Source organism: Prinia subflava, chromosome 3 (assembly GCF_021018805.1).
Source record: "Prinia subflava isolate CZ2003 ecotype Zambia chromosome 3, Cam_Psub_1.2, whole genome shotgun sequence".
In the NCBI taxonomy this organism is placed as follows: domain Eukaryota; kingdom Metazoa; phylum Chordata; class Aves; order Passeriformes; family Cisticolidae; genus Prinia; species Prinia subflava.
In genome coordinates this window covers 18,026,701-18,039,154 of record NC_086249.1, presented here as the reverse complement: position 1 = coordinate 18,039,154, position 12,454 = coordinate 18,026,701, and the positions used below count along the sequence as shown (strand labels likewise).

Here is a 12,454-nt window from a genome sequence, read left to right as displayed (position 1 = left end):
GATCTTAAAGACCGTTCAATTCTGATCCCCATGCCATGGGCAGGGACATCTTCCACTAGACCAGGTTGTTTCAATCCCCATCCAGCCTGGCCTCAAACACTTCCAGGGATGGGGCATCCGCAGCTTCTCCAGGCAACCTGTACCAGTGCCTCACCCTCTCTGAGTAAAGAATTCCCTCTTCTACACCAACCTTTCAAGTCTGAAGTCTTTGCCAGATGTTGTACTGCTTACATGCCCTCGCCAAAAGTCCCTCTCTAGCTCTCTTATATCCCTTTTATGTACTGGAAGGCCACAATAATGTTACTCTAGAGTCTTCTCCAGTCTGAACAATCCCAGCTCTCTCAGCTCGTCTTCAGGAGCTTCACTCCTCTTCCTGGCCTTCTCTGGCCCTCCCTTCATGGCCCTCCATCTTCTAACCGAAGATGTCCTTAGCTCTTCCAAGAACCTGCAGCTCTCTCAGACCATCCAGACCCACTTCTAATTCAAGACTGGTAAAATTATCTATGAGAAACATGCAACTGTCAACACCATTCTTGCAGTCTGAGTTAAGAACACTCTGACTGAAACAAGGAGCACAAGTCATGCATCATTCCCATTACGTTATTTCACCAAATGTCTTTCTGGTGCTCAGCCTGGGGCCCCAAGCAAAAAGGTAACTAAAGTAAGGCTCAAAATGAAGACTAATTACTCTTCAGCATCTGACTCTACATACATGTCCCAGCAGAACAAGGCACGTGCAAACTCAGAAAATTCCCTCTGTCAAGCCTCTATCTATCCCCTAAATTTTAACAGACTACTCTAATCACCAGCATTTGTTCTCACATCAGTAGTACTGCATCTTTATGTATTTCTAACACCATCAGATACTGGAAGAGGAGAAGAGCACTAAGATCCTCTCTGCATTAGCAATGAAACAAATATTCCTCAACAGAACTACTCCATTCCTGATACCACAGTGATGGCCGTGGTAACTGCTGACATGGTAGCCCCTTTATGGACAACACATGCACCAAAAAGGATTAGCAAACTCATTCAAAAGTGAAAATGTCAGTACATATTTGCATCCCCATTGCTGCTGGCACCACCTGAAAGCCTACTGACATTAGGAAGGGAAGGGAGCATCTGGGAGACAACTGCAGGCACGCATGCCAATCCAGCTGTGCTTCCAGCAGCTTCTTCTTGGCTCAAATCCAAAAAGGAGTAATTTCAAACATCTTCCTGGTGCAGAAAGCATTCCAGATTCTGCATATTGGAATGAAATTGATCCAAGCTGTGAGCGAAAGCTAACTTTTGGAAATTCAAACAGTCTCATAAACAGTGAATTTCCAAATTGAAATTTTTCAAAACCTGCCCAGAAATCTCTATTTCCCCTCTTGTGACATCCCACTCCCTTCTTAGAGAATAGTTAGGAAGCTAAAAGAGTTCTGCCAAGGAACCATGCTTCCATTTGCAGACATCCCCAGGATCTGAGAGAAGCTGTGGTAAGCCTGATGCTAAAGGCTTCCACACAGGCGTCTGTATCCTACACACTGCCTCTGAAGTGGTCAGCTGGGCCAAACAGATTCATATCATGTGAGTGTTTTGCAGTAAGTGGGAGAGAGATCAGGTCATTTAGGGAGCTTTGAAAGCTTTACAGTAAGTTGGAGAAGCATCAGTATGCTAAAACAGAAATATCTTACAAAGAGTCAGTAGTTCTCAGTCTTTAGCTTCTAGGGTTTAATTACATGATTTAGATATATTGGATATTTTCCAGAGACATGGCACAGAGCAAAAAATTGTACTTGGAAACTGCAGAATCAGCAGAGGAATCATTTACTTGGCAAGCTTAAGGAGACCGGGAAGAAAAAAAAGCCTGACTGAAAATGAAGTCATGTATGTTTCAATGTGCAGGTCTGGGCTGGCGAGAATTTCCATCCTAAGGTGAATCAAGACCTCAAGGATCCAGCTTTCTTATGTAAGACGGTAGTTTTCAGGCTGGGTAGGCTGTGTTCTTACAGTACCCAGCATCTTCTCTGCTGCCAGGACAGCCCTTTTTTCTGCTCTTTGCCCGCAGCTGTGTGCACACGCGAGCATGCGCACACGGGGGTGCGTACGGCAGTGGGGGTGTGCATGTGAAATGTCTGAACAAAAATCTTGTTGACAAGCAGGCCTGAGTAGCAGAATGCACAGGGGCCTCTGGAGGCACGGAAAATTGAAACCAGTGACTAGAAGAGCTGTTGTCACAAGTGGTCTGAAGAACTATCTTCAAGTAGGACCTCTGCGACGGAAGCATCAGCTTGGTCCATGGTGACTTCTTAAGAGGCAAGACAGCGCGTTCAGTATAAAATAATGTGCCAGGATCCCCGAAAAGTACACACATTTTAACAGCAGTTTTTAAATCATATATTAACCGTATGTTTTAAACATACATTTAACACATACGTTAAAACAACATATATTAACAGCCCACTTCTGATAAAATTCTATTTCTGATGGCAGAGGAGTATTCCTTGAAAGTGCAACACATGCCTCAGAGAAGGAAGAAGTAGTGTAGTTCTTTGTTAAGTTTAAAACTCCTTGTATAAATCAAGTGTGAGATGAGTGACAACAAAAAATGGCTTTTTCTTACTCAAGACTTGCTGCTCGCATGTTTGGCTGCTATGGCTGACATGAGCAATTAAGGAGCTTTTATCCTTTTGGGGGTCTGTTTACGTAGCACAGTTGGCAGCACTGGAGAAAGAGGGCTAGCTTGCTGTTGTACAACATCTACAGAGTTATTTACAAAATGCACCTGTGTTACACTCTGTACACCCTTGAAGCCCACCACGCTTCATGGTTACCAAAGAGCAACTATGGAGAGACGAGTGATACCAGCCCACGATTTATCAGGTAGAAGCTAAAGTATAAGGTCATAATGAGTTGTAAAACTGCTAAATGTGTGGAGTCAGTAGCTGGAAGAAATGCCTTATCTGTGTTTCTGTAAGGTTATACAAAACTTCCTAACAAAATCAAAAGTAAGATGCAACAGCAATATAATACTAAATCAGGTTTAAGGAAAAAAACAACAGCAAACAAGACTAAATAATGACAATATTATAGGGGCTCATCAGTTTCCCCCTAAACCTTTAATCAATTTTTCACAGAAGTCTTTGAGCTTTTTGAAAAAATTTGTCACGTTTATGATCAAAACCAACCAATCTGGAATATTCGTAATAAATACTTTTTCATGACAGCACCCTTTTTAGGAGATACTGCCCTCTTGTTTGGTGGCTAAATAACATTATAAAGCTCTAGCTTGACCATAGACACCAATTTGTACTTCTTCCACCTTCTATTGTTTATGTGTGCAGTAAACCTATGCAATATGGCCACCGAAATGAAAAATAAATATACATTGCGCAACCTTAAATGTGCTCCAAAAGTACTCTGCACTAATATGGAGGGACTTGAGGTTAACCTTCTGCACAGGGACTGCTGATGGATAATGAAATGCAAGGAAACTAAGGTTTTAGGGTAAGCAGATCTGGAGAGAGGAGCATTCCCGAACAAAAGGAAAAGCATGCATAAATCTTCTGACAATCCAGGGAAGGAAAGTTGGCCAAAAAACAAAACTGTCTTAACTGGAGGCACACAAGATAAGGGGGGAGAAAATACACTCATCTCTTACATGGTTCTCTGCATATGGCACATGCAATAACAGAGAGGAGAAAGGGAAGCCATCTGCACCTGGGCACAAAGAGGGATGTACACAGTGAAGCTGTACAGGCATAAAGAAGACAATTCTCAATGGACTGAGGGATCAGCTCCCTTGCCAGACACATCTGCCTGCAGCCTATGGGAGTTTGCTGGAGAATAAGCAGCTGTCTCCTTGGACCCACCAGCTGCCTTCCCCCCAAAAAGCGATTTACACTGTACCATTGGTCAGCCTCCAAGTAAAATACAGAAGGCAAAGACAGTAGCAGTCTTGGGCAAAAGAAAAGAGAATAGACATCTCCTCCTCAACCCCCTCCACTAAGTCTCCACAACCTAAGCTGTTCCTGCCACAAATAACAGCTTGGAAGAGCAGAGAACTTCAGACGAAGAAAACATGATTTTCTGTGACGTTTCAGCGATTAAATTAGAAAGATACAATCCTACGTCATACAACATCCAGTGCCCAAAGTGATGCTATTTCCAAGTATCAAAACACATGGCCATGCAAACAACTCTGAGCAGCTCAGTACAAGTGCAAGAATGTCAAATATGAGAGAACTCAAAAGACAGTAAAAATGTTTAGTGGCTAGAGGGGCACACAAGTCAAGGAATTAAAAACTACACCTGCATAATGTAGCTAAGAGAACATACATGCAAAAGGCAGTAAAGGAGAGGATGCAATTATGTGCAGTTATCTGAGGCTTGTCAATACATTAGCAAAGTAAACTGAAGTAGTGCAAGGTCTTGAATTTAGAGAATAAACTTCTACAGAAAAGGAGTACTTTTTTTCAGCAATGAGATGGGGTGGCATCAAAAGAGAAGGATTATTAGATTGTGGACTATCTTTTCCTTTCCTTCTCCCAAAGGAACATCAGCATGGGAATTATTTCAAACCGGGAATGAAGAAATACCTAATAATAGCCAATAAATCTTGTATTAATGGCTTAGGGCAGGTGGATCAGCTGTGATTAAACAAGAGGTGCACCCACATCCAGTTCCATGTTTGGGATTAGAACCTATATAACAAAAGAGGAAGCCTCCTCCTTGACTGCAGCTGAGGCTACAGATTTGTCTCTGTAACAGAAGTGTCTGGTGGCAGCTAACTCTCCTTGACTTCGTTTTTGTTTCCATTTGCCCTCTCACTCTACTTCATCATGAATCTGCATGACTTGGTATCACTGCTAGTGAAGGATGCCCCTTGGGAGATTTGTTTCCCCATCTTTACTCTCTGATTTCTGGAACTTGTAGGAAAGGCAGGTGATACTCACTCTCCTCCCCAGCCAAATGAGTGTGGTAATAGCAAGAGAAACTTCAGAGTAAGTGAAATCATCTCAGTGGATCCCACAAAAGGCAAAATTAAAATTACCCATCACAACAGCCCCTCCCACATTCACAGATTTATTTAGCTTGAGTAGTAGTAACTTGCATCATCTCCTTGAAAAATAGCCTAACATGGCTTTTCTCTGCCACAAGCACTCACACAGCCATCTGTCCCCCACAAGAGCGCCGAGCAACCCTACCCACAGGCAAGGCCACGCAGCCTCCCTTGTGTGGTTCCACGAGGATCGGGAACCCACACCGGCATCCATCAAGCCCTACTTCAGAGACTTCAAAGGCAGCATTTCCCTACGGCTCTTCGGGGGGCTAGAGCGAGGGGAAACACGGCTCACGGGAGCAGGGCGAACGCACCATGGCGGTGTGGCAGCGCTCTGGGGGTGACGGCAGTCCCCGAGAGCGGAGCGGCCGTGACCCGATTCCCCGCATGTGTCCCCCCGTGCTCACGGCCGGCTCCTGACAGCAGAGGTGCGCTCGGGGGAGGGTCCCGGTAACGCAGCCTTTGAGCAGCACACACCGGGAAAGGAGGAAAAAAACATCACCTGAGAAGTCTGAACCGCTTTCGAAGTGGTCCTCGTTCTTTCTGTGCCCCCTCCCCCGGATGGCAGAGACTCGCGGCTACCCGCGACCACGTCCCGCTCGCTCCGAGCGCCCCGGCCGCACTCACAATGCCCGTCCTCGCCCGCCCGCCCGCCACGGTACCTTGTGCAGGACTCCAGCAACACCCCCTCCACTTCCCAGCATTACTCGAGCAGTGTTCGCAGGAGCCCTTCCCGCTAGAGCCGTGCCGCCCGGCCTCCCGGCATCAGAAAAGTTGGACAAAGAGCATTTTCACCGCGCCACTTGCACCATCCCGGCGGGCCAGCGCCAGCTCCCTCTCGCTCCGCGCCCAACGCCGCTTTGTCCCCCGGCCCCGGGCACAGCCTCTGGCCTCGCTCGACGTCCTTCAACAAGTCGGATGCTTGTGAGCAGTCCCGATCCTTGCGCTCCCTTCTAGGCCCTTCACTGGGAATGTCCTCTCCCCGCCCAGGTTTCCCCCTCCTGCAGGAGTCTCTCTTCCTCTCGCCTCCCAGGATCTGCCTTGTCCCTTTCTCCGGGCTCCTCTCTCTCGCTTTCTCTCCCCCCTCCCTCCCTCCCTTCCTCGCCGTGCCCCTCCTCCATTCTCTCTCCGCCCCCCCGACCTGCTTTCCTTCGCAGAAGCCCAGCGACGGCAAATGGGGGTGGGGGCGCTGCGAGGTCCCGCACTCGGCGGCGGCTGCAGCCGCTCCTGCCACTTCCGCGGCCACCGCCATCCCCGGGGCCGCACGCCCCGCCGGCTCCCCCGGCCGCCGGCAGCCTCCCCTCGGAGCCGCTCCGCTGGGCGGGTCGCTGGGCGGCACCGGCTTCCCTCCGCGATCCCAGGCTGTGCTGCCGAACCCCTCCCGCTTCCCCCACCCAGCCTCTGCCAGAGGGGGATTTTCCAAAAGGATCTTCCCTCACCTCCTGCTCTCGGGGGATCCCGAGCGTGGCCGCAGCTGGTCCTGCCCTAACCTCTGCTCAAGCCTCTGCCCCAGCCCCTACCCCTGCCAGGTTCAGGAGGGACAGTGTGGCTGCGCAAGACTGATCCTTGGTCAGTCTCTCTTGACGTTGTTGAAATCCATGTAAGTGTGTCCATCTCCTGTTGTTCTGCATAACCCACCCTCGAGTTCCTTCATCTGTGCTCCCTTGCACTCCACCTCCAGTGCTTCGTCTCTACTCAGCCCTGGTGAGGCACCTCTGGAGTGCTGTGTCCAGTTCTGGACTCCTCATTAAAGGGAGATACGGAGTTCCAGGAGTGGGTCCAGTGGAGGGCTACGAAGATTATTAACAGACTGGAGGAAAGACTTCCCTTTCTTATGAGGAAAGGCTGAGAGAGCTGGGCTGTTTAGCCTTCTGAAGAGATGTCTGAGAGGGGGCTCAGCAGTGCCTGTGTCTGCAGGGAGGTGTCGAGGGTGGATCCAGGCTCTTCTCAGTGGTGCCAGGCACTAGGTGGAAACCGTGGCACAGGAAGTTCCACCTGAACATGAGGAAGAACTTCTTCACTGTGCAGGTGACCACGCACTGGGATGGATTGCCTGGAGATCTGGGTGTGAAGTCTCGCTCACTGGAGGTATTCCAGAACCATCTGGACACAATCCTGTGCCATGTGCTCTGGGATGACCCCGCTTGAGCAGGGAGGTTGGAGCAGATGACTCCTCCTGTGATCCCTTCCAACCTCACCCATGCTGTGTTTCCGTGAAATGTCACAAAGGCGAGGTTCTTCCTTGATTCTAGGTACTGACAAACTTCAATTGTGTGGGTGACTCAAACAGGGTTTCTCAGTTCTTCCAAAGGAGAACCTCATCTTCCAATGTGGAAACAAAGGACTGAAAGCATCGTCCTTGAAGAATCTTTCTCCTGTTTCCTGCTAGTGCAAGAACAAGAGTCTACCTACTCATCCTGCAAATGTCACTGGGCTGAATACAGAGACATGCCAGCAGATGAGGCATACAGCATTACCCTCTGCTCGTTCCTACCATTCAGTGAGTTACACAGCCGAGCGGCAGAAAGTGAGGGAGGGTGCAGTGAGCTAAACACAGCATGTATTAGGACTGAACGGAAAAGATATCAAAACTCAGCACCTTACAATTCATAAATACTTCTGTGATAACACAGAGCAGAATTTTGGGCTTCTGTTCCCAGAGTAACTCCCTTTGGTTTGAAGCACGAGCTTCACAATACACACAGTAGAAAGTGACCGTGATTCCCTTCCACGTAAGACACTGGTATACATACAAAAGGGAAAAGCACATTGAATAAAGTTCTGCTTAAAAGAAGTACCATCAGCAGACGGTGACACATCTCAGTGTTCAAAAAGCTAGGGCTCGTTTCCACAGAACACAGCCTTTTCTAGTAGTTCTGTATATATGCAGAATAACACAAATACCTACTTCTTCCCAGACAGCATAGTTTCTTTCTTAATCCTCTCTGTGGGGGTTTCTAGACACCAATTACAAGAGACCTCTTTCCTTCCAACTTCCCTCCCTCTCCCTCCCCCCCAATCTGATTTTAAAAGAAATTTACTTTAGAAGAAATTGCAGGTATTCAGCTCCTCCTGGATTCTGGTCCTTACTCAGCTGGGTAGTAAATTTTTGCACATATGTTTTCCTTTCTTCCTCGTTTTACTACTATGAGGAGCATCTGGCCCCTAGAAAGGAGCAGTGGGACTGTACCATTGCACCGGGGTCGGGAAAGAGGTTAACTAGCTGCTTTGTTCAATAGCTGCAGAAACACTTCCTCCCCTTTATGGTAACGGAATATTCCCCCCAAAACCTCCTCCTCCTTCTTCTTGTGGAATGAAAGCCAAGCATGAGCGAACTGCTATGCTGAATGGGGAAGTCTGAGGAAAGTTCCTGTGCACGCGTGCACATGCAACAGCCAAACCCTCTTTAAAACCTCACCTGGTGAAAGGCAAGCTGACAGTCAATCTTTTACAAGGGATTAATTTTTACATAGTGTTTAAATGATTTTTCTTCAATGTTGCAGCATTTTGCAATGCTGCAGAGTTTGTATCTTTAAAAACAAAAATTTCCAGTTTATTGAAATTTCCCTCTGCTAGGCAATTTACCACACCTTACCAGAAAAACTCAGCCCTCTCAATATATAAACAACCACAGCCGACATGACAGAAACAGACAGGAAAACGCTCTCAATCCCAAACTACCACATATGGATTGGATTCTCAGGGGAATCTTAAATGTGGCTAAACCAGCATATCACATGCAACAGTGTGGCTTATGGGATGCAGAGCTGTGATCTCCAAAGTGGGGTGCATGCACCCCAAAGGGTGCAAGGCAACCCATCGGTGTGCAGGAGGAAAGTAACAGAACTTCAGGAGTACATAATTTATAAATCAGTAAATATATGGATAATGGGGGTGTATGCTAAAGCCTTTTACCAAGAGGGATACATGGTGAAGAAAGTTTAGAGACACTGACAAAGACAATCATGTACTCTGAATTACACAGACAGACATTCATTTTAGAGACACGATTCCACACAGTAGTGAGTTTCAAATGTCCAGACACACAAACAGATCTCGTAATATTTAAAGTTGCAGTTATCAAAACAAAAATGGTCAGAGCAGCAAAGCATAATTCATTTCTCAAATACTCTCCTCACTGTGTGAAACGTGTTAGGTCTTGAAGAGAAAAGAATTGGAATGTGCAGGGCAGACCACACAAACCAAAGAGAAGAAAACCACCCATGAGAGAATATCTGAGGAGGATAAAAGGGAGGGGTGAGGCTAAGACAGGGGGAATAGAGTTTCAAAGAAAAAGGAGAGAAGAAGCAGAGTAAGAGTGAGAGAGGTGGGAGACAGAGAGGTAGAGAAAGCAAGATACATAAAAAGTGACTATAAAAGACAGACAAGGAAAGAAAAGGATGTGAAGAAGAAAGGGAGGAGCTGGCAACAGCAAATAGAACAGCAGGCAGAGGAAAGAATAAGAAGGGTACTATTTATACATGAGAGGACATGTTTGACAAGCAGTTTTGAAGCAGAAATATTTAGTGGATAAAGTCTTCAAGAAGATTTTTTTCAAGGGCAGATATATCACTGCAACTGTCTGAAATAGCACATTTTCCTTCACAGATTTCTGAGAAATAATCATACAGATCAGTAAACTAAAACCTTATAATATCCTTCTGCATACCCTATATCCAAAGCCTTGTTGTTTTGTTTGTTGCTGTGTTTGGTGAAGTACGAAGGTATTTTCTCCCTAAGAAAGCCTGGCACAGAAAGAAGAGAAGCTTGCAGAAAATTCATAAGAGATAAATGAAGATAATTTGGGGAAGCACAGAAGTGCAAAGGACTGAGGGGCAGCTCAAGGTGGAATGTGAAAAACCAGACCCTGCACCTTTACAGTCTCCACACTGGCTTTTGGCAACCACCAGTGTACAGTCACGCTTTTTAAATTTGTTGGGTTTTTTAATCTTTATCACAAATAATGAGATTTTTTACCAGCAAGAAGGCTTCTGAGTCTTGAAACAAGCAGTGTTCCTCTGCTTACAGACCAGGCTTATTCTCTGCTTTGTTCTCCCTCTTTGCCATCTTTCATTTCTGCTTAGGGTTTTGCTTATGAGCTTTAATGGAAAGAAATGCCAATATACATTAGCTGACTATTTACCCACCTGTATTTTTAATTATTTTCATTAAGTATGTGTATCAGTTGTTATGAAAATTATCTTCTTTGACTATTACATCACGCAATCTTTATCATATAGCAGTGTATTAATTTTGTTAACATATATTAGTTCACATTATACACTGTATTTTCACAAAGTTGTGGAATTTTACTGAAGTTAGTATTGTTCCTGCTTAAGTAAAAGAAACTAAAGGGTGACCTAGTCCTGGAAATACGGACTTTGACAACCAAGATAACTGCAGCATCCTAGACCACATCTTCCCAGCATCTTCTGGCATCAGAGCAAGTAATTATAGAAAAACTGACTCCAGGGATGTCTGGATCAACAGATAAGCAGCAAGAATTCTGAAAAAATGCAGGTGCTTTGCAGAGATTTACTGTTATTAATAATCAGTAGTGTGGGTGTAAGTGATTAGTCAAATCATGTATTACCTGAATGTTTGAAGGGTATAAGAATTGTGTGTAAAACCACATTCAGGTTGCCCCAATTTGGCTGGGACACCTCACGCACGTGAATTAACATTTGCCCATTGTAATTCTTTGCTTTGCATCCTAACCTCTCTCCTCAGTTGGCACGGGCCAGTGGCAAATTTTCATGACAGTCTCAAAGGTGAACGAACAGCTAGACTTGTGCCAGTTCACCAGACCTACAGTCTTAATGTCTGTTTATCTATCCATTTTCCAGCATCCTGCCTATGTAACCTGAGTGTTCTAACACACTCATCACACAGACTGAATGCCAGTGTTTATCATGCTAACACCCAGAGAGAAAAACAGTCATTTATGGTGTGGACCAGGGTTTGGGGAACTTTAAAAATCCGTGACTGGTTTTACACTAAGCCTTGTTCCTTGCTGGGACTGGACACTATTTAGTCAATTCTGTGCAGATCTGCAATCCAGCTGTGTAAGTTCGATACTGCTACTAGGTTTTACCTGAATGCCCAGACCTTGTAAATTAATTTTTTGCTTACTGGAACATGAGACACTACAGGGTTTCTGAAGCTGCCAAAAGGAGAAAAAGTAAAACTCATGAGCTCTGCAGCCATGGCCCAGGAACAGAAATGTGCAGTCAAAGAGATGTCTATTTATCTTGTATATATTGTTATTAAAGTCCTATGAATTCCCTAGAAAGTTTGAATGTATAGGTATATCTTTTATGTAAAGGTATTGAAGTTGTGAACTTGTATATTTTACAGTCTCTTCTGTATTCTATAAAGCACCTGAAACTAGCTGATCCATGTTGATCCAAGCTTCACTCACTTCCTTTGGATGTGCGCTGCAACCACAGTTCTTGACCAAGCATGAAATTTCTAATTTCTCCTTCTGAAAACCAGAAACTCCAAACTCCTTTTGGAATAGCACAAAGTACCACTGTATTTTTTTCAGTATTGTCTGTTTGACTTGGAAGGAAGAGGGGCTCAAGTAAACTGTAATTATCCTACCGTTCTGTTGTTTCCATAAGAGTGTTTGGAAATATTCCATACTCTAAGGAGATCTGTGCTAGGTTTGAGTGACTGTTGTTCATCTGAAAACAGCAGAAGATTCCAAAAGGCTGTTTTCAGTTGCATGCTTATGCTCTAGTGGAAAAAATGGACCAACTGTTACGTAGATGGAAAGGGAAGTTGCACTTCCTAAGTGCCCTGGGATTTAAGCAAAATTGCCCTGCTAAAAAGATCACATAACATACAACTTATTCTTGGAAGCCCAGTAGAAAAATAAGATCAAATAAAATTAAATTACTGGCACAGAAAGGCAGAGAGGTGAAGGCTTCACACTCTCAAGAAGCTGAGAGGAATGGAGCTGAGTTTCTGGGAGAGGACATAAGGTACTCACAGGATTTTTCTTTTTGGCTGCCAAAGAGGGTGACTGGTGCCACCCTATGTCCAGATCCATCAGTAAAGGTCTGAGCCTGCTCAAACTTGCAGCAAGGTGTTACATAAGTGACTGCCTTTTTCATTTAGCTCTTGGCTGAAAAATGAGTAGGAAAGGCAAACTACAAATTTAGTTGTGAATAAAATTTCTTTTTTTTTTTTTTTCAGAGAGAAAAAAGAACGTGGGAAGTGTTAAACAATTTTGTTTAGCATGAAACTCCACTTAAGGTAATTATTTCAGGAGTTTTTCAGAGAAGGGAATGAATGGCTGGATACATCTCCTGGCAGAAAAAGTGTTTCATGAACAGAACTGGTCTGTATCCTGGCAGTTCCTGGGTCTCAGTTTGTTGCCTAGGTGCCAGTTTCTTCCCCAAG

At 45.1% G+C, this 12,454-nt stretch overlaps 1 protein-coding gene across 2 annotated transcripts in view; it reads right to left on the bottom strand.

Annotated features, from left to right (window-relative positions):
• EPHB6 (EPH receptor B6) overlaps positions 1 to 6,336 on the bottom strand; it is a 67,835-nt gene extending 61,499 nt beyond the window's left edge. Inside the window, exon 1 of one of the 2 annotated variants that reach the window (XM_063394123.1) lies at positions 6,189 to 6,336. The gene's annotated coding sequence lies outside the window, so the exon portion shown is untranslated. Of the gene's footprint in view, positions 1 to 5,709; positions 6,118 to 6,188 lie in introns of those variants that run through there. The other variant, XM_063394122.1, reaches the window with a different exon arrangement.
• Between the last annotated feature and the right edge of the window lie 6,118 nt (positions 6,337 to 12,454).